This window comes from Dipodomys spectabilis, unplaced genomic scaffold (genome assembly GCF_019054845.1).
Source record: "Dipodomys spectabilis isolate Male_0828 unplaced genomic scaffold, ASM1905484v1 ptg000134l, whole genome shotgun sequence".
Classification (NCBI taxonomy): Eukaryota; Metazoa; Chordata; class Mammalia; order Rodentia; family Heteromyidae; genus Dipodomys; species Dipodomys spectabilis.
In genome coordinates this window covers 1,779,980-1,801,473 of record NW_024870811.1, presented here as the reverse complement: position 1 = coordinate 1,801,473, position 21,494 = coordinate 1,779,980, and the positions used below count along the sequence as shown (strand labels likewise).

The following is a 21,494-nucleotide window of genomic DNA, read 5'->3' as shown; positions in this document are numbered from 1 at the left end:
TCCCCAAAAACCTTGAGAATATTACGTGGATGGGAACAAAAATAGTAAGAAAGTCAAGTCATCATTAATAAAGGGATCAGATCCAGGAAAGAATGAATCAGAGACCCCTTCAGGTGCATCTGAAAATGTTCATATCCTGTGTCAAATGTTAGAACATCTTTGAAAATAGTACATGAACAGTCTGAGCCATCAGTCTAGTGGAAAATATTATTGGAGAAGTTCAGAATTGCTAGTCTGTATCTAGATTAAATAAACCAACAAACTATGGTAGGACAATGTGATACAAGCCAGGAATTCTATCACTCAGACTTAAACAGGTAATTAGAGAGTGGAATGACATAGTGATACTTTCACTGGACTAGGTAGTATAATTTTGTCTCAATAAAACAAACCAAGAAAGGAATAAAAAATAAGTCAGAAAGGAACACACAGTTGGAAGTTTGGGCTAATTTTGTCCTTATGTTTTGAGAAGTCAAGTTTCCTATTGAACTGCAACTCATATATAATCCTCAGTTGTGTTTAAATATCGTCTGCATTACAGAACATTACTAGATGCAAAAGAGCTCATGATTACCAACCAAGAATTTGAAAAAGCAATAATCATTCTGTTAGATTTCAAAGAAATGATGAAATATTACAAAAGCATAAGCCTAGAGAAATAGGAAAGTTCATTTAATGTAGGATTTGTAGACCTGGCTAAATAAGAATTTAGATTTAAAATAAATATTTTTCTTTGTAATTTAATATTCTATAGGATACTATAAAATTGTTTTTAAGTAGATTTAATTTAAAAATTCACAAATGATTCTAGCATTCTATTTGCCTAAAATATTCTTTCAAGTGAGGTATAATTAGAAGTTAATAGTTAAATTCAACAGTTCATAAGTAACATGATAATATGAATAATCTAGATAAAGTTGCCAAGAAATTTATGTTATTAATTTATGACTTTAGCAAAAGAGCAATTTTTTGAGACTTTGGTGCAACATGGTATGAAGAGAGTAATTGTGTGACATCTTTTTTTTCTACCAATACATAACACAGGAAGAAATTTCCTTAATTATGTACCTCTGTATACAATCAGAAAAATGCTAGGGTTAGGGTTTGTTTTTATTTTGTTTTTGTTGTTTGGTTTGTCCTAGGGCTTAACTTCTTGGCCTGGGCACTGTCCCTGAGCCTGTTTTTGCTCAAGGCTACTGCTCTACTACTTGAACCTCAGTGCCACTTGTGTCAGGCTTTTCGTGAGCAGTTTATTGGAGATAAGAATCTAAGGAACCTTCCTTTCTGGGTGGGATTTGAACCACAGTCTTCAGATCTTAATATTCAGACATTCAGATCTCCTGAATATCTATGATAGATAAAATATATAACTATAAATAATATTTGCAAGTGTTCTGATCTCAAGAATAACACTGGGTGGAAAATGATGCAGCAAAGTTTAGTGTAGTGTTCTTTCCACAATATGAAGGGCATCACATTAACAGAATGTAGTATTTTTTCACAATAGTTATATGCTTGTCATGTTGTGCATTTAAGGAATTTTAAGGTGCACATTACAAGTTGGAAATTGTTGAGCTAGGATGACTTTATGGCATAAAAACTTGGGATTGATGGTCATAGAAATAATGGCTTACTTTGATGAACAAATGTTTACTCTAGAGGAATTAATATAGATATTTCATAGTTTTACCTTCTGCCAGACTGTGGCTATTTTTTCTGTTGAATTTAAATATGTAATGCCACATTGAAACTGTACCTATTGCAGAATTAAATAAAATGCAAACAGGTACTGTTTTGAATGTCTCTAGTATGGGATGTTCAGAATTTGAAAATGAGTAGTTAGTAACAATAGGAATGTTGAAGAACACATATACTCTGCCCTCTTAACAATTATTCAGTTTGAAAAGTTAGGAGTTTCCATAGAATTGAACTATTTCTGTTTTAGTATGAGACACTACTAAAATAATGTTTTTTTTCAAAATAATGGCAAGTATATTCTGAAAATATTGTATAGTTTCATAATATTCAAGATGATGCCCCTCTAATAAAGGGGTAATTAATTCAAATTAGTAGCCAAAATGTTCATTTCTTAAAAAGGTAATACACATAGAATAATATTTACTATACCAATACAGTGAAATTATATTTTATGCAGCTCATTTTTAATTTAATTTTATTATCAAGGTGATATATAGAAGGGGTTGCAGTAATTGTAAGGTAGTGAATACATAACATGTTGAACTTTTTACCTGATCCCTCATTTTTCTCACAGTTTTCCTTCACCCCTATACCGCTCATAAGTTGTAATGTAAATTTCCAACATGTTGTTTTTGAGTATTGCTATTGCACTGGTTTGCGCTTTGTTCTTTATATCACCATTTCGTTGTGCCTCTTCCCTTGCCAAATTAAGATAAATGTATATACAATACACAGGATACTGAAATCAAATATAACAGGGGATAAACCAAAGAGAAAACACAAAAGAAAAAAGAAATTAAAAACAGCAACCACAAACAGAAAACTGTGTTCCCATATCCAGGAGGTCATTTTGTTCATCATCATCTTATATGGTCATACAAACATAGTTATTGAGCAATTCTGCTCAATTGCTAGGACTATCCTAGACATTTCCAACTTACTACAAATGAGGAAAACACGAAATCTGTTTCTTTGTGTCTTGTTTATTTTACTTCCTAGGATTTTCCAAGTCTTTCCAGTTCCGTATGAATTTGAAGTATAAAATTCCACCGTGCATACATAAACCACATTTTGTCAATTCGTTAATCTACTGAGTGGCATATTGGTTTAAAACATGACTGCATATAAGTATCACTTAATGTCTTTCAAAAATGAGAGATGGGCCGGGCGCTGGTGGCTCACGCCTGTAATCCTAGCTACTCAGGAGGCTGAGATCTGAGGATCGCGGTTCAAAGCCAGCCCGGGCAGGAGAGACCATGAGACTCCTGTCTCCAATAAACCACCAGAAAACCGGAAGTGGCGCTGTAGCTCAAGTGGTAGTGCGCTTGCCTTGAGCTGAAGAGCTGAGGGACAGCGCCCAGGCCCAGAGTTCAAGCCCCACAACCGACAAAAAAAAAACAAACCAAAAGCGAAAAATCAAAAATGAGAGATGACATTTCCCCAGACATTCTAAAAGCATGATTTCTAAGTAAGATAGGATTTTATGATGGTACGGGTTTTGAAATATCTGGATGAGTCTCATGTATATCTTGCACTGAATTAGGCAGGAAGATATCCAATATCATAGAGGACAAAACTGGTAGTGTCAAAAATATTTCCCTTGTGAAAGATATAGGAGGCTGCCAGAAGTATAAAGTAGTTCAGATAATTTTGAAGAATTTAGAAATGCAAGCTTAAGTATGTCTCTTTAAATAACAATTATATAAGTGGAAGGGCAAAAGAAGGGGAAGAGAAGAAAATGACTGACAGCAGATCATTGTTCCAAGATAGAGTATTAAAAGACATAATCTATAACTTTCAAGTTAAAATGAGACCAATAGAATACATCCCACTTAATTTAGGTACATGCAAAATAATTACTTGGCTTTTTCCTATTTTAATTCTCCAAAACAATTGAAGAATTATAGAAAAGTTATGTGATTGCCATTGCTTCAACCTGAACACTAACTGTGATGAGCCCTTTTTTTTCTCACTTTGCAGTTGGAAAATAGACCCTAGTTGATGATGTTGTGGCTGATTAGAATCAGAGTTAGGGGCTTGTACTTGTACAATTATCCCAAAATAGGTTAAAGCAGTTTTCCCCCAAGATATTCAAGTACATTGTCTGAATCTGTACTTTGAACACACCCTCACACCTGGGCACATTATTTGAAATTATAATTCATCATTTCTTGTCACATTCTACTTTGTGTCCTTGTCTTCTTTGGACATTCCTTTTGAGCTCATAGTTGCTCTATTTCCATTTCATCTGTAAAAACTGCTAAGAAAATTGTTCAAATACCACTTCTTCTTTGCACATGCCCAGTCTATGTATGAAGGTACATTGTCCATGTTAAGCAATAGGGTAGTACTCACTCTCTGAGGAGAAAAGTTCCACAATATGACCCTATGTCCACTTTAGAGTGTGTAGAATTTAAAGCATTATAAGACAAACTGTGATATTGGAATTGAAAGGCTCCTTATGGATATTTTGTTGGAGCTCATTAGTTTCACCAAGAGAAATATAAATACCCACAAAATCTGGATTAATATTTTTAATGTTACCACTGTGCGTGCATCCATATTAAAAATTTACACAAATAAAGAAACAAAAAAAAAAACTAAACCCATAACAGGTAGGTTGACTACGTGCTTATATCAAATTATTGAATAGATTTTGGAAGTATTGCAAATTCCTAACCAGTATGAATTAACTTCCTCTCTCCCCATCACTACACACAAATATTTAAGTGTGAACAGAATTATTTCAAGTAATACACTGTAAATGTTACTGCAATATCATGTGTATATCTCAAATTCCCTTGAAAGTAATAGTTTCTACATTCTATTGAAATATTAGTTATTGTATTCTAGGAAACTTTTCTAACAATAGACTGTATATCTTTGAAATGAAAAAGGTCAAAAAATAGCATAAAAGTTTTAGAGTAAGTCTGTCTTCAGCAATGTATATATATAGAGAGAGAGATATAGATATAGATATTTTATGTAGAAAGACATACATTTTTAGAGATTATTTGTCATCAGAAATATATACATATATCTGAATTTATGTGTAGAATGATGTATATTATAGTGAAACAAAAATCTTAAAACATAATTAAAATTTAAAAAATATATCCAACCAAGCGCCAGTGACTCACGCCTATAATTTAAGCTGTTCTGGGTAATGAGATCTTAGAATTGTGTTCGAAACTAGCCCAGACAGGAAAGTACTAGTTAGGGGGTGGGAAGGTGGCTTAGTGGTAGAGCGCTTGCCTTGCATGCATGAGGCCCTGGATTCGCTTCCTCAGCACCACATAAGCAAAAAGAAAAAAGCTGGAAGTGGCTCTGAGGCTCAAGTGGTCGAGCACTATCCTTGAGCTGAAGAGCTGAGGGACAGCGCCCAGGCCCAACGACTGGACTCCCCCCTAAAAAAAAGTACTTGTTAGATTCTTATCTCCAATTAACCACTAAAAACAGGAATTACCTCTGTGCCTCAAGTTGTAGAATGCTGGCTTTGAGCATAAAAAAGCTTAGGGGTAGTGCCCAGGCCTTGTAAACAACAACAAAATATATCACATTAATTTCACAAAAGCACCTTTTAACTGCTGTGAACATTTCTTAGAAACATGAATACATGCCCCTGGAAAATGTTAAGTAAAAAGTATAGAATATTTACGTTTATGTTAAAGACATGACTATTTAGTTTGTTTAAGATATTTAGGTAATAATTAGGAATTAAGAATAATGATAATATATTGGGACTGGTCTTTTATTCTATTTTACTATAGTAATAAAATGATATTTGTAATGATTGTATAAAACTACTCTTGTTTGTTATTTGAGTTATAATAAGTAATAAACATTTTTAATTGATTTCCAAAAAAAATCATTTTCTTAATGGTATCAATTCTTTGTAATTTCAAAACAATTAAAAAAATTAGTCCAAGGCTGGTTTGCTCCAAGGCTATAGTAGAACTATTTTGTCTTCACTACTAAACATGGTAATAAGATTCAAAGCTACTATGAAGGCTGAAGCTACTCCATTTTACAAGATTGTTCTCACTGACCTGTATTCCTTGAATTTACATACGAGTTAATTGAGCAGGTGGACCAATATTCTACAGAGATATCTAGATGTTTGATAGTCACTCATATTTTGTACCTTGTAAAAACACATGACCCCAGACATTATATAGAGAGAAATGTCTTTAGAGAATACTTGAAACAACTAAAATTAATTTAGGAATAAGTTAAGATTTAGATAATGCTGTAACATAATAAATCTGAATGATAACAACTTGAGCTGTACAACAGAGGAGAGTGAGAGGAGAAAGAATGATGGACCATGTAGGAGCTATATGTCATTGCTATTGTGTTTCAAAAAACAGAAATGAAATTCACATGCAATATATAATCTCCTTTTATTGTATGCATTTTAGTACTTTGGAAGTAAATTGTACAATAATAGGTTTTCCAAGCCTAATTTTCACAAACTTGCATTTCTTCAAATAGAAATGCTGTAAATTTTAGAACAGACATTAAAATAGATATAAAATTCACTTACAGGAATTTGTCCAGCATACATCCTCTATAGTGTGTCTTTTCAAATTTGTTTTTGGGGATTATTTCCAGAGTCTCACACATACTACTCAAGTGCACTGTCAATGAACTACATTCCCTGTCCAAACAAATTTTTTACTTCTCTTTAATACATACATAGAAGTGTAATGGCTGGATCATATACAATTCTCTTTGACCTTTTGAAGACTTGAAATCTTACTTGCTAAAATCATCGCAGTATTATACAAATCATTCTCCTATGTAGAGCTTATCATCCATCGATATTTTTGTACACACAAAACAAGAACTACTGATGCTTTTGCTGTTGCTACTGATCAATGGGTACTTTTGCTTTCTTTGTTCATGCATTTTTATTATAAAATTGATATACAGAGGGTTTACACTTAATTAAGTCAACTAAAGAGTACACTTCATTTTATTTTCTAAAGTTCAAATTTTGTGCTTAAATGTTTTCATTTGTTTCTTTAGGATAATTCATTTTTTTCAGAGTTGTAGAATTAGTTTATTTTTGCACATGTAAATTATTCAGTTTATTTTTACACATGTAAATTATTCAGACACATATATTTTGCTTTTATAATATTTAATATGTGACTATTTTAAAATTGTTTTCTTAAATTTTATATGGTTAATGATGTTAAATAAATTTATTTTCTTATACTTATAAACATATTTGTCCAGGTAAAAAATACTTACTGTATTTTCAAGAAGCACATACTTTATTAAGAAAGGCTTCATTACTTGGTCACTTTTTGGAAATATTTTTACTTGAATTAAAAAAAAAAGTTTGAGCTCGGCATGGTGATTTGTGGCATCCATTTTCTAGCTATGGTGGGAAGTGTAAGTAGAGTTTGTAATTTGGGAAATACTGAGAAACTCTGTGACCTTATTATAAAACTATTCAGAGTGAAATGATTAGAGATATAGTCATCGCTAGTGTTATATACAGTACCTCGCTATCATATTCTAAATCTTGAGTTAAAACACCAGTAACAATCTTTTTTCAAAATAAAAGGACACATATTTCAAAATGTTTATTATTTAAACTTATTTGCAAAGGTTCTCATTTCTTCTATTAATTTTCAATTTACTTAAGCTATTAAAATACAAGTATATTTTGATTATTTTATTTGTACTAAACTTTTAAATAGTATGAGCAATATTATGATTTCATATAACATACTTTTACTATTTGTGATACTTTCCTCCGTTTAATATGATAACATCTATATTCCAAATATGTGTATGTGGTGTGTATGTGTGTGTTTATGTGGTTATTGTGTGTGTGTACTTTGTGTGCACTTTGTAATTTTTGGGAGGTCACACCATTGCTTCACACATGCTAGGCCAATGTTTTACCACTGAGCTATACTGCCTAGTTGTAATCCAAATAGTGTTTTAAATCATGACTTTGAAACTTTCATTCCTAGTATGTTTTATCAAAATTATATATGATAAAATGTGATCCATAGTCTATCCACGCTAGCAATTTTTATTGTTACTTGGAATATTCCCACTACCTTTCCAGTTCCAAACTCTTGTGTTTGTTATTGATAAAAGTTTTACTTTGCTTCTTTTCTCTCTTCATTTTTTCCCTTTAGAGTTTAGCTATTCTTTCTCTTATTTCTTTGGGAACTAATTATCATATTACTATTAAAATACCCTTACATTGTAACAGGTATATACAATGCTCTATTTTCTATTTTATTTTTTTCCCATTTTCACCGACTTTTGGTCCAAACTATGAGATGGATTAAAAAGAAACTTGACTTAGGACACTTTACTTTTCTCCTTCTTTTGTCTGTATTTAATTCACTTGTTATAATTTAGGAGATAGATGAAGTAATCAAATAAAGATTAAAATAATAGTAAGTGAGGCTATGAATAGAGCTGAAAAAGATTTTAAATATGATAATAGCTAATTAAAATGCATATTTCTTACTTTTACTCTGTTTTTATGTCTCTCATTCCCACATTAAGAAAGTACATAGAAGGTTATCACTAAATTTATGTAATTATTAAAAATGTATTGAAAGAATATGGGCACAGTGTGGTTTTAGCGTATTGAGACTTGTATGGGGTAGTTTGTTTTTGAGGACTTGCAATACGTTGTGATGGAGATGAAGGGAAGGATGTGCTTATTCTGGAAAACTGGCTAGAGGATTGCTCCCAGAAAGATAGTGATGAATTCTTCCAAAAGGTTACAGTAAAATCACTTTCACAACCATCTTCAATAGTGCACTATTCACCATAGCCAAGTTATGGAAACAGCCATGATGCCCTTTGGCGGAAGGATGATTGGAGAAATTGTGTCATATATACACAATTTTATTGGACCTATCCATTATTTGCAAAGAAATGGATAGATCGAAAAATATCTTAAGTAAACGAAGTCAGAGCCAGACACACAAAGGACCCATGTTCTGTTGCGTATTTGGAAGCCAGAATTTTATGCAAGTTAAACAACGTATTAACCAAAGCTTTCATTTTTCAGAGCAATATTTAAAAGGTGTAATTTCTTATAAAATTGAATTTTAATCCAAAAAAATGAATATCAGAAAGCTATCACTTGGAAGATGTGAGGGGAAGTCAAATGGAAGGAATAAAGAGAGTTATGGAGTAACAGTGAAGACATTATATTCAATGGAAATAATATGAAACTAGAAAAAATTAAAGTGGGGTGAGGTTTGGAAGGGTAGGAAAAGTTATATAAAGATCCATTATACTTAAAAAATTCATTTATTGAATGGAAATTCCGGTGTACAACTAGTTAAGATAATAAACACATGATTAAAAACAAGGGAGACATTTGATCTTAAACTGCATTCTCTTAAACCATGAGTCAATATAATAGTTTCCACCTCAGAAATTTTCTTTGCAGCTATTTTCCTCATAGTGACAGAAAAGTGACCAATGCAATGAATATCAATACATCACATTGCACATATAATATCACAGTAAAAATGCTAGATTTCATCACATGATAACATAACAGGTAGAATGTGCCAAACGTTAATTGATTGTTTTTCCAAGTACCTTACCTATGGTTTATAATTTAATCCTCACAATAATTCCATAAAATGGAGCTCCTTACATTTTTAATTCTCAGTTGATGATATTGTAGTCTTCAAAGTTGGAATTACTAGTACAACATTGCACACATGGTAAGTGTTAGCCAGAGGTTCATCTCCCACTGTATCAATTAACCTCATTCTATTTTATGACTAAAATACCAGCACTTAGTCTACAAATTCTAGGAAATTTTCCCAGAATTATTGTGTACACTCATAATATTTCACTTCATCTTTGTTAGAAAATAGGGAACTGTAATATGAATACTCAAAGTTCATAGTCAATGCATACCTCCCTGGTGAAAAGAACTGCTAATGTATAACATTCTTGATTTCTAGCTCAAAATAGTAGAAATCATATTTTAACCCTTCACTAAACACTGAACTGCATGGGGACCCTATCTCTGTTTAACACTGTCTTACTGAAAATGACCTCCATAATTCCTGATGGAAACAGACAGCAGGTCTTATGGACCAATCATTTCCACATTGTAGCTCAACTAAGTTGTTTACCATTAGAAGTATTTTGATTGCTTTTTATACCCAACATTTTGAGAGAAAGGTACTACTTTAAAATGCTATTAAAGCAAGACAGATATAAAAATCACCTTTGACCCTAGATAAATATTTTATCTTTGCTATAACCAAAAATGCACTCTAACCTATCATTAATGTTAGGAATGAGAGGTTAAAAATAATAGACACCAAGGCCTAAGTATGAATTAAAGACTCTCCATTTTGTGAATACTATTGGTTTAAAAAGACATGAAGGGCTGGGAAGGTGGCTTAGTGGTAGAGCGCTTGCCTATCATGCATGAGGCCCTGTGTTCGATTCCTCAAAACCACATAAGCAAAAAGAAAAAAGCTGGAAGTGACGCTGTGTCTCAAGTGGTAGAGCGGTAGAATTGAGCTGAAGAGCTGAGGGACAGTGCCCAGAGTTCAGGCCCCACTACTGGATTCCCCCGAAAAAAAGACATCAACACTACCAAATTTTTTCAAAATTTCTTATGATACTGAAGATTCAATTATAAACTATTAACACTTGATAATAACTCATTTTCATGGGAGTAGAATACAAAACACAAGATTAATCCTAATCATTTTAAAACACCTTTATTTAAACTACAAATTCATTCTTATAACTGCAAATAATCTAAAAATAACTGAAGCACAGTGAGACAAAAAACAATTTAACTGCATCATCTACATTCAAAGGACTGTGCTAATTGAAAACAAAATTATACTAATAATTAGGTTACCCAATTCACTTACATTCTTTTATTCTGTTTCTTTTAGTTTCATAAAAACTGTCTTTTCCTAAAATGATGCATAAAAAGCCTATATACCCACTTACATTTTCAGATCTTAACAATATTTATTTCAGAAATGTCTTTAGCTGTACAGTCAATGAACTAAAATAATAGTAAAATATTTAAATGGTTTTCAGAAATTGCAAGACTCGATCTTGGATGTTATTTATATTGGAAAAGATATTCTAAAAGCCTTATTTGTTAAAGTTGTGATAGTTACTCCCACAAAAGAACTATTAATGAAGAAACCTTTGTATGTACAAACTTCAAATGCATCCACAATCTGGAGGTGACACATGTTTTTGTTTTTTTTTTTGAAATATATATCTAACAAGAATAGCCACAATACTGATTTTCAGTCAATATGATGGGATATACAAATCTTAAAAATACAGGGTTTATTATCTTAGTGTGAATAGATACGATATTACAAAGAAAGTTATTATCAACAGAAATCCAGAAAGAGTTTATCCACCTTGCGTTTCACAGAAATAACCAGAGAGTAATACCTATTTGTTCAAGTTGGTCAAAATCACTCCATGAGTATTTCTTAAAAATATAAGCAATTTAAGAGGTCAAATACATATTTTGAACTGACAGTCTTCTTACAGTAATAACTTACTACCCAATTATATGTGTATCTTTTTAACTAATATATACTAAGCGCTGAAAATTATCTCTTTTATCTAACTTAATGTTGTAAATGCTTTGATTATGATGATGTTATTAGCAAATAAAATGTACAGAAGGGTGGTTCCACTGAAATGACAGGACAGAACACTGATAAATAAAAAGCATTGCAACACAGCTCTTTTCAGCCTCATCCTGTTCAAATTGGCAAGCAACATTGCAACAGCGCACACACACACACACACACACACACACACACACACACACACTTAAACACACATGTGAGCACATGTACACATATATACACATGCCAAATTCAGGGGTTTTTGTACAAAAATTTTCAAATAAAATATTAGTGACTAGGACAAATGATAATTTGCCTTATTACAAAATAATACATATTCCAGTCACCAGGGTTGTTACATTTTACCTGCCCCTCCACATGTGACCACTTATTTTATTTTAGGTAATTAACTAATTCATTCCTTCATTAGTTAAATACTAATACTAGAGCTTGAACTCAGGGCCTAGCTCTGTCCTAGAATTTGTGATTTTTTGTTTTAGTTTTCTTAAGGCTAGCATTTTATTGCATATAACACAGCTCCATTTCTAGCTTTTGCTGGTTACTTTCAAACCAGAATCTAATGGACTATTTTCCTTGGTCTGGTTTCAAACCACAAACATCAGATTTGGTCTATCTAATTAGCTAGGAATAAAGACATGAGACACTAGTGTGGCTCCTACTTTTTCTTATACTTATCTATTGCACATACTTAGGTAGCAATTTAATACTGAGAGTATAGAAGCAAGATTTACAGTGATTATATTGTTCTGTCAGAAATTTAAGTTAGTAATGTAAATTTCTTCTTAAGACCATACACAAAAAATACTTAAGAAGAAATCTGATGATGATGATGTGTGTGTGTGTGTGTGTGTGTGTGTGTGTGTGTGTGTGTGTGTGTGTGTGTGTGAGAGCTGCAATATGTTTCCCATATAAGCACTGTGCAGGGGTGTCCAGCCATTCAGATTTATTGCATGAATATCTGCCTTGAGCTACTAACTCATGGACAATGTCTAAGTGTCCACTCTAGGCTTCCCGATGAAGAGGGCTATACTCATCCTCATCCCTAGTATTCATATGAGTGGCCTTTTTGGAAAGTAGTTTCCACAGTGTAGTAAGCTACAAGAAAATCACTCTACCACTTAGCCACCTTCCCAGCCCAAGGATTAAGATTCTTGTCTGTAATTTGGTCAAAGCTATGTCTCTTTATGTAGGCGACTAAAAATGTATGTACTAATTTCAAGTAAATACATAAATTCTATTTCCATCTCTTTTAACAAATAAAAAATAAATTTGGTTGCTCTGTATATAGATCAGAAACATTGATTTTGTGGCTAGCTAGGTCATTGCACATCTGTATCTCTCTTCCTCTCTCTCTTTCATGATTTTCATAGACAATATGGTTGCTCCATAATTGTCCTAATTTATTTTGCTTTTATATATTTGGTTGCATCATTTCACTTTCTGCTCTACCATTTCCCAAATCAGCACCACATAAACATAACCACAGAAGTGATTCTGTGGCTCAAGTGGTAGAGCGCTTGAACCACAGATGTGATTCTGTGGCTCAAGTGGTAGAGCGCTTGCCTTGATTTGAAGAACTCAAGGACGGTGCCGAAGCCCAGAGTTCAGGCTCCACAACTAATTTAAAAAAAAGAATCTAAATCCTTGATAATTCTAGGAACAAATATGACTGAAATCAGTTGAATCACACTTTTCCTGCACAATGAAAGAAAAGGTCCAGGCTAGGAAAGCAGCTAGAGAAGGCAGACAGATTGTATCTATGAAAAAACTTTGTGGAAAATGGTATCGAGGATCATTTACTGGTGATCCACTTGCACTGGAAGCATGATGCTGAACTCTTGCTTGCTGATTCTGAAATATTGCTTTGATCATTATATTCTCCAAGAAGAAAAATGAAATTTAATTGATATCAAAGGAATACTAATACATTTTGACTTCTCATTAAGCATCTTCAATCATCAAAATTACTTGAAGACAATAGATAGGATTACTTTTTTAGATGAAAACAAGTGTCTTTAAAAAAACAAGGAATTTAAATAGTCATGCAAAGGACTTCTATTTTACTACTGTATTATACATTTTTTTCTAATGTTGGGTACCAATAAATAATGCATCTATTAGAATGCTCTTAAAGTTCGTATATTGCATAGTAAGTTCTCTTAAACTATATCATGGTATTTCACAAATATTTTACGTAGAAGGCATTGTTTCCTATTTTCTCCTTCCTAGAATAAGCTGCACATGAAGACACCACTGGTCCTCATTTTCAGTCTATGCATTTGAATACGGAGGAAAATCTTTCCTCTGCTCTCTATCAATTCACTACTCTCCAGTTAGAATAATTTAGTATAGTAAAAATGGAAAAAGAGAAAATAAATCATGGTGAAAAAACATATGCAGAAAATTAACTGGATTTTTCTGACCATTTCAACAAACGTGAACTATTGGGGAAATACATGGGCATCTCATTCCCACTGGTACTCAAAGTCTCTGGTTAGGCAATTCTGATGAAGACAAGGAACGAGGTGAAAACGTGAGGAATGGTATCAATTGCAAGAAAATAACGGAGAAGAATCCATGCAAATTTCTTCTTTGATATGCCGAAATTAATCGCCTTACTACAGTGCCGAGACTACTTTCCAAAAAGTGCACTCATATGTATACTAGGGATGAGGTAAGTATATCCCTCTTCATCGGGAAGCCAAGAGTGGACATTTAGACATTGTCCATGAGTTGGTAGCTCAAGGCAGATATTCATGCAATAACTCTGAATGGCTTGGCACCCCTGCACAGTGCTTATATGTGGAATAACACCAGAATGGATTCGTTCTTACTTCATCATGATGCAGATACCAATCCCCAAACTAAAGGCCTCTTGACACCCTTGCATATTGCTGCTGGGAATAGAAATAGCGAAGATATGCTGTATCTCCTTCTGTTGAACCATTATATCAAACCAGGTCTGAAGAACAACTTGGAATAAACTGCATTTGATATTGCCAAAAGTATAAGTATGTATCACTACCTCTTTGAAGTTGTGGATGGCTGTACATATTGTTCTCCTATGTAGAAATCGTTTGGTTAAGTTTCTTAAATTTCAAAAGTGCCAGTCCATACTTTGTGTTCCTATAAAATATTTTCATATACAAAGCAACAGCAATATCTTAATTTAAAAATTCATGGATTCCATAGTATTCTTCCACGTGAATTGCCTGACTTTGATGTCAAAATGTATTCAAGAGTTGTTTGTATGCATCTATAATTATTTCTGCAGAGCTTGTGATTTTTTTAATTTTAACTTATCGGTTGAAATGAATAGTATAGAAACTAAAGATATTCCTGGTGCTTGTCTACAAAAAGTATCTATGTTTGTATAAACTCCATAATCTATTTCATTGTCTTCTAGATATAATACTTTGAAGTCTACATTGTTATATAATATATACCTTCATTAATAAATGTGTCCTTTCAGATTACATTCCATATAGAAAAAGTTTAAGATTCCTTTTTCCTAGGTCCTTATATTATTTTATTTCTTTTTTTTTTTATTTTATTTCTTTTTTTATTTTTTTAACAATTACAATTTTTTTAATTGTGAAAATACCATACAAAAGAGTAACAATTACATGGGCAATATAATGAGTACATTTCTTATCAAGAATTGTTGCCTCCTCCTTTGTTTCCCCTTCCCATCCCTTCCCATCTTGCACCCCCAACCCCTCACCTCCGCCTATTCTCCCCCTACCCACTACCCCCGCCTCCCCTCCACCAGGCCAAAATTGTAAAGTTCATTTTTCAACAAAATAACTTGTACATATCGTTGTTGCAAGGGTCCACCTGTATCCCTATTTAAATAATTTGTTTCTTCCCTTCCCCTCCACAAATTATCCCAACATCTAATACACTGAAAGCAGGGGTTAGATCGTGGGGTAGGGACATACAAAGCAACAAACAAAAAATTTTATGAATGTGATAGAAACAACCACATGAAAGAATAAACATTTTTATATACCTTCCCATCCTTCCTCCTCTGCCCCACCCAATCTTCGCCCCCCCCCCCCCCCCCCCCCCCCCGCACCAAAGTTGTAAAGTTCATTTTCGACATAACAACTAGTACTTCTCATTGTTGAAACGGGTCCATCTGTATCCTTATTTAAACGACTTTTTTTCCCCTTCCCCTCCACCAATTATAACGACATCAAATACAGTGAAAGCAGGGGTTATACTGTGGGGGAGGGACATATAAAGCAACAAACAAATAATCTCATAAATGCGTTAGAAACAATCGCAAGAAAGAAAAAAAAACATTTGAATACATATATTAGGGTTCATTTCCCTAACATCACCTTATCTGACCTTTTCTGCTTGACTCAGACATATACTAGATATTGCAAATAAGCGAAACCATGGGACCTATGTTTCTTTGGGCTTGGCTTACTTCATTTAATATAATTTTTTCCAAGTGTTTCCATTTCCTAACAAATGGGGCAATGTCATTCTTTCTGATGGAGGCATAGAATTCCATTGTATATATATACCACATTTTCTATTTAGAGGGGAGAGTGGTGTATTAAAATCCCCAACAATTAATGTCTTTGGATCTCTGTGGGATTTGAGGGAAAGGAATGTTTCTTGGATAAATTTTGGTGCTCCGTTGTTTGGTGAATAGATATTTAAAATTGTAATATCCTCCTGAAGGAGAAATCCCTTAATTATTATGTAGCAACCTTCTTTATCTGTTCTCACGAATTTTAATTTGAAGACTATTTTATCTGATATTAGGATTGCAACTCCCAACTGTTTATGGGGGCCGTTTGCTTGGTAGATTTTCTTCCAGCTTTTAACACTTAAAATGTGTTTGTGTTTACTGGCAAGATGTGACTCCTGAAGACATCAGATAGAAGGATCTTGCTTTTTAATCCTACTGTACAGTCCATGTCGCTTAATTGGATAATTATGTATGTTAATGTTGAGAGATAGGACTGAGAGGAATTTGGGAGCTCCTATCATGTTATCTACCTTCTTGGGGGCTACAAAAACTGGGTTCTTCCTATGTTCTTGGATTCTCAGTTTGGGTGCATTTTATTGGCCTTTATTGTGGTCTTGTTGGTTTTCTATGCGTAGGACGTCTTTAAGAATCTTTTGTAGGGCTGGTTTGGTGGAGATGTATTGTTTCAATTTTTCTTTGCTATGGAAGGTTTTTATTTGGCCTTCAGTTATGAAGGAGAGTTTAGCTGGGTACAGTATTCTTGGTTGATTGCTGTTTGTTTTTAAGGCATGGCATACATCATTCCAGGCTCTTCTTGCTTTGATTGTCTCTGCTGAGAAATCTGAGGTGATTTTAATTGGTTTGCTTTTATAGGTGATTAATCTTTTCTCCTTCAAATGTTTAAGGATCTTTTCCTTGGTCTGAATTCATCCTGTGCGGATTATAATGTGATGGTGGGATGTCCTGTTCCTGTCTGGCCTATTTGGAGTTCTAAAAGCTTCTTGTATCTGAATAGGCCTATCTTTTTCCATGTTTGGGAAGTTCTCTGCCAGGATTCTGTTAAACCAATTTCCTAGACGATTTACTTCTTCTGTTTCTAGGTGCTCCTCTACACCCATTATCCTTAGATTAGGCCTTCTGATGCTGTCTTCCAACTGTTGGATAGATCTGTCATATTTCTTGGACTTGACTTGGATGGTTGTATGTTCTTTATAATATTTAGGCTGTCTTCAATCCCCGAGTTTCGATCTTCTGCGTGGTCTAACCTGCTGTCAAGAGTTTCCACTTTTTTAAAATTTCTTTTCCTTCTAATTGGACAGCTTTGATGGCTTCAAATGCTTTATTGAAGCTTTGTTTTATATCTTGTATAAACTTCTTTACTTCCTTAATTTGGTGTTCAGTGTTTATTCTCAAGTCACTTAGTTGTTTGGTTATGGTTTGCTTAGATTCCCATTTCTTCTGTTGGGTTACATTCAGCATTCCCTTTGTGGTCTCCCTTAATTACTTCAGCTGTTTGTTACTGGATTCCATGAATACCTTTAGTGATCATTGTGTATCATCATCCTGCTCTCTCAATTCCTGTATTACTCTTCGCTTAGCTTCCTCACGTTCACGCCATTCCTGTAGTTCTCTTTGAGTGTTCTCAACCTGCTCATGCCATTCCTGCCTTTCTCTTTGAGTATTCTCAAGCTGTTCACGCAAATCCTGTATCAGTTTTTGAGTAGCTTCCTCACGCTCAGGATATTCCTTTATAAACCTTTGGTTTGCCTCCTCTGACTCCCTATCATGCTCATACACAGTCCTTTGTAGGTTTTCAATCTTTTCCTGTATTGACCTTTTGTTTGCCTCCATTGATCTTTTGTTTGCTTCCTTCTCTCCTTATCATGCTCATACAGATTCCTTTGTATGTTTTCAATCTTTTCATTTATCATGTTTGCCGGCAGTGTTTGTAGAGCTATTTGGGAACTCTCCTCTGGATTATTCATTATCTGTTCTGTCCCCTGATTATCATGAGTGGGAGTTGAGATACCCGGACTTGACATTTTTCTTTTGTTTTTCCAGCTTACTCTGCCTATTTGGGATGAAAATAACACCAGTTTTTTGCTTGAACACTATCTTAAGGCAAGCATCAACCAAAGTCTATATTTGCCCAGTCAATAGTCTGCAGATTCAATATAGTTCAATAGAACATCTATTCAACGTCAAACAACTATATATTAATGGGCTACAAACTGCAAATCCGAATTTGGCAAACCAGAAATTATTAGGCTGAGGGAGAGATGTGGGTAAAAAATAGGAATAGAGAGATGTGGGAAGGCACAGGGAGATTTAACTTAACTAAGTCTTAATCTCAAAGCAGGACATAGGTTGGATAGGATGAAAGTAGAGAGAGAAAAAAGAAAAGAGAAAGGGGGAAAAAGAGACAAGAAAAAATAGAAAAGTAAAAATTAAAAATATTATGCAGAATCGAAAACGAAATATTCAGAGAAGAACGTGCATATAATGCAGAAGGGGAGGGATATAAAGGAGATGTGAAAAACTTAAAAATAAAAATACTTAAAATATTACATAGGTATAAATAGGTAGTAATGCTATTAAGGAATTTAAGTCTAAGAGGTTTTGAACTGAGTAACAAATTTGTGGATTAATTGTGTACACATGGAGGATAAGGTCTAATAATCGACTATGTGTATATCTGAGAATGTGCAGAAAAACAATTAAGTCACATAAAAAAGAACAAAAGAGAAGTAAAGGTGAAAAGAATAAGAAAGAAAGAATAAAGATCAGAAGTTCAATAGAGCAAAATAAAAAACAAAAAAAAAATTTAAGAAAAAAAGAAGAATAACGCACACACACATATACCACTGAAATAAAAATTATAAGAGGGGAAAATAGTTACTAGGAAACTTTTTTTTTCAAAAAAGGTAAAAATTAAAAAAAAAACGTTTTAGAAAAAAAATTTTTTAATAAAATGTACAAAAAAAAATAGTTCTTTAATTTTTTAGGGAGTGGTGGGAAAAATCCTGTATCTCCCTTGTGTCTGTAACCAGCCTCTTGTTGGAGTCTCTGGTCTGCTTGTGGTGTTTTATTTTCCTATGGCTTGGTTGGTTTCTTAAGTCAGTTTGTTTGAACAGGCAGAAAAATGCTCTACTTTACCCAGGATTTTGTGATCCTCCTCTCAGGTTAGTTCAATGGGAGGGAGATCTGCTTTGATTAACACAAAAGAGGGAGATGCCTTTTTCCTCAAGTTTGGAGATGCTGTGATGAGGCTAGGTTCTGGGTAGAGTTGAGGCCTTTCAGCAAACAGTAGCTTTTCCCAGGAGGTAGCTTGTGAGAAACTCAGAGAGCCCAGCCTGGAGCCACTCTCCAGGTTTATGTTTACTGAATTTCAATTGATTGTCAAGGCTGCTAAAGGGAGGGGCAGACTCTGGCTCTGATTACCCAGTGAAGAAAGCCACTCTTGGGGCTTGCACCTGAGCTGGGTGATTTTTCCCTGGGTGGAGCTCTCTGGCAGGTCAGTTTAGGTTCTTGTGACCTGCTAAATGACTCTAGTTTTCTTCCAAGGCCTTAGTTGGAGCTAGCAGCTCCACCGAGCTTTGTCAGTACCCAAGATGGAGATGTCCGGTAGTTGGGGGGGAGTGGTGGCCTTCTCTCCTCTGCTCTCTGAGAAGGAGTGAGGACGTTTGGCTTCTACTCCCGCGGAGTCTTGGTTCCTTGGTGGTCTCTGGTCTGCGAACTGCAAGATGAAGATGTCTGCCCCTTGTCTGCCCCTTGTCAGTTCTTGCTGGTGTTGAGTAGAATCTGCTTGTCCACCGTGTCTTGCTCCTTTGTCCTGCATTCTCTGTGTTACAGGATGGCGGCTATAGCCAACGCTGCTACCGAGGCTGCTGGCAAGTGCTCAGATCTGTCTCCTTGCCTGGATTTTCCCTCTCTATCCTAACTCTGTGTATATTGATGGCACACTTGGTGTGATTCTCTGGCTTAGGACTGTTCACTGGAACTCTAAAACTGCTTTCTATGCGAGAGCTTGTTTAGCCTACAGCTTCTCCTCCACCATCTTCCGGGAACCCCCTATGACCATGGTTTAAATTTTATCTTTGGGACAAAATGACAATGTTATCTAATTTCAAGTTTTATAAAGTTTATGCTATGTAAGGGCCTTTCTAAGGTGAAGATTTAATATACTGATGTCAAACTAACCTTTAATTCTATGAATTACATGTATTGTTACACTTGTTTTTTTGTAATCAACTTTTTAATAACTGTTTTTCATTTCTTGCATTTGAAGAATGAAAAATATGGAATACTTCACAAATTTTCATACCATCCTTGTGCAAGTACCATTTTAATCTCTGTATTGTTGTAATTTGGGTAGACCTGCTGCTGAAGCATGTAGTATCCTCTAAATTTAAGTACATAATGATACAATATTTATACAGGCATATATCCATGGTTGCCTATTTGTAACAAGGAACCCTTATTGTTCCTAAAAATGTTATTGATCTTATTTCTCTAAAATTCTGTGCATAGTGGAAAAACCTTATATTGTATGGTCGATTGTTCACATTTGCAATTTTTTGTCAATAACTATATTGTCGTTTTCATTTTAAATTTGATCATACTTTGAAACCTTTACAGATAAGTCCAAAGGTGATGGCTTTTCAAGTACTTATTTATCAACTGAGTTAGCTTTGTGGAGCTAATGGATTCAAAGTAAGCCTTTCTTAAGAGCTATTTCTAAACTTCTGCAGCTTAAAATCTCCTAAATGAGGTCTCAGTGGCACAAATGTCTTCCTGACCCTTTACCCTTCTTCCATGTAGGAACAGACCAACCAGAATATCTTACACTGACAGCATAGATTCTTACTGGAACAAAACTAATCTTAGTTACAAGGGTTCATAGAGAGATGAACACTTCAGACCGAATTGTTCAGAATAGAAGGTATTTTATCAAAATGTAATTGTTTGGGCTGGGACGTTGGCTCAGTGGTAGAGCGCATGCCTTGCATGACTGAAGCCCTGGGTTTGATTCCTCAGCACCACATAAGCAAAAAGAAAAAAGCCGGAAGTGTTGCTGTGACTCAAGTGGTAGAGCGCTGGCCTTGAGCTGAAGAGCTGAGGGACAGGGCCCAGGCCCAGAGTTCAGACCCCACGACTGGACCCAAAAACAACAACAACAAATATATATATATATAATTGTTTATTATACCTATTATTTCAAAAGTAGCTAAAGCCAAAAAGGTGAAAAAGTTGTTTATATGCATGTTTACTTAATATCCTGGCCTGTCTACCATACAACCAGGCAGGAACTTACACTATTGACTTTCTATCACCAAATATGTCCATAGCTCCTGAAGAAGTCTATATATTTTTCATCGATATTAGGCCTTAAATTGGCAATGTTTTAATCAAAGTGTTTCCTCTTGCCTCCAGGCTTTAAATTTACAAATGGTAAAGCTTTAGGTCTAACTCTACCAAAAACTGAGGTAGAGATAATGGAATAATACTTTAAAACAGAGTTGCCTTTGATACCCTAACCAAAACAGAACAATGCATAACAATTTCTTATATTATATATACTTATATATTTTATATTTATATGTGCTGATCTTAAATTTCACACAGTGAATCTTACTAGAATTAATTCA

General features: G+C 34.2%; 1 pseudogene; it reads right to left on the bottom strand.

Moving 5' to 3' along the window:
• Positions 1–20,138: 20,138 nt before the first annotated feature.
• On the bottom strand, positions 20,139–20,238 carry LOC122116446 (annotated as a pseudogene).
• Positions 20,239–21,494: the final 1,256 nt, after the last annotated feature.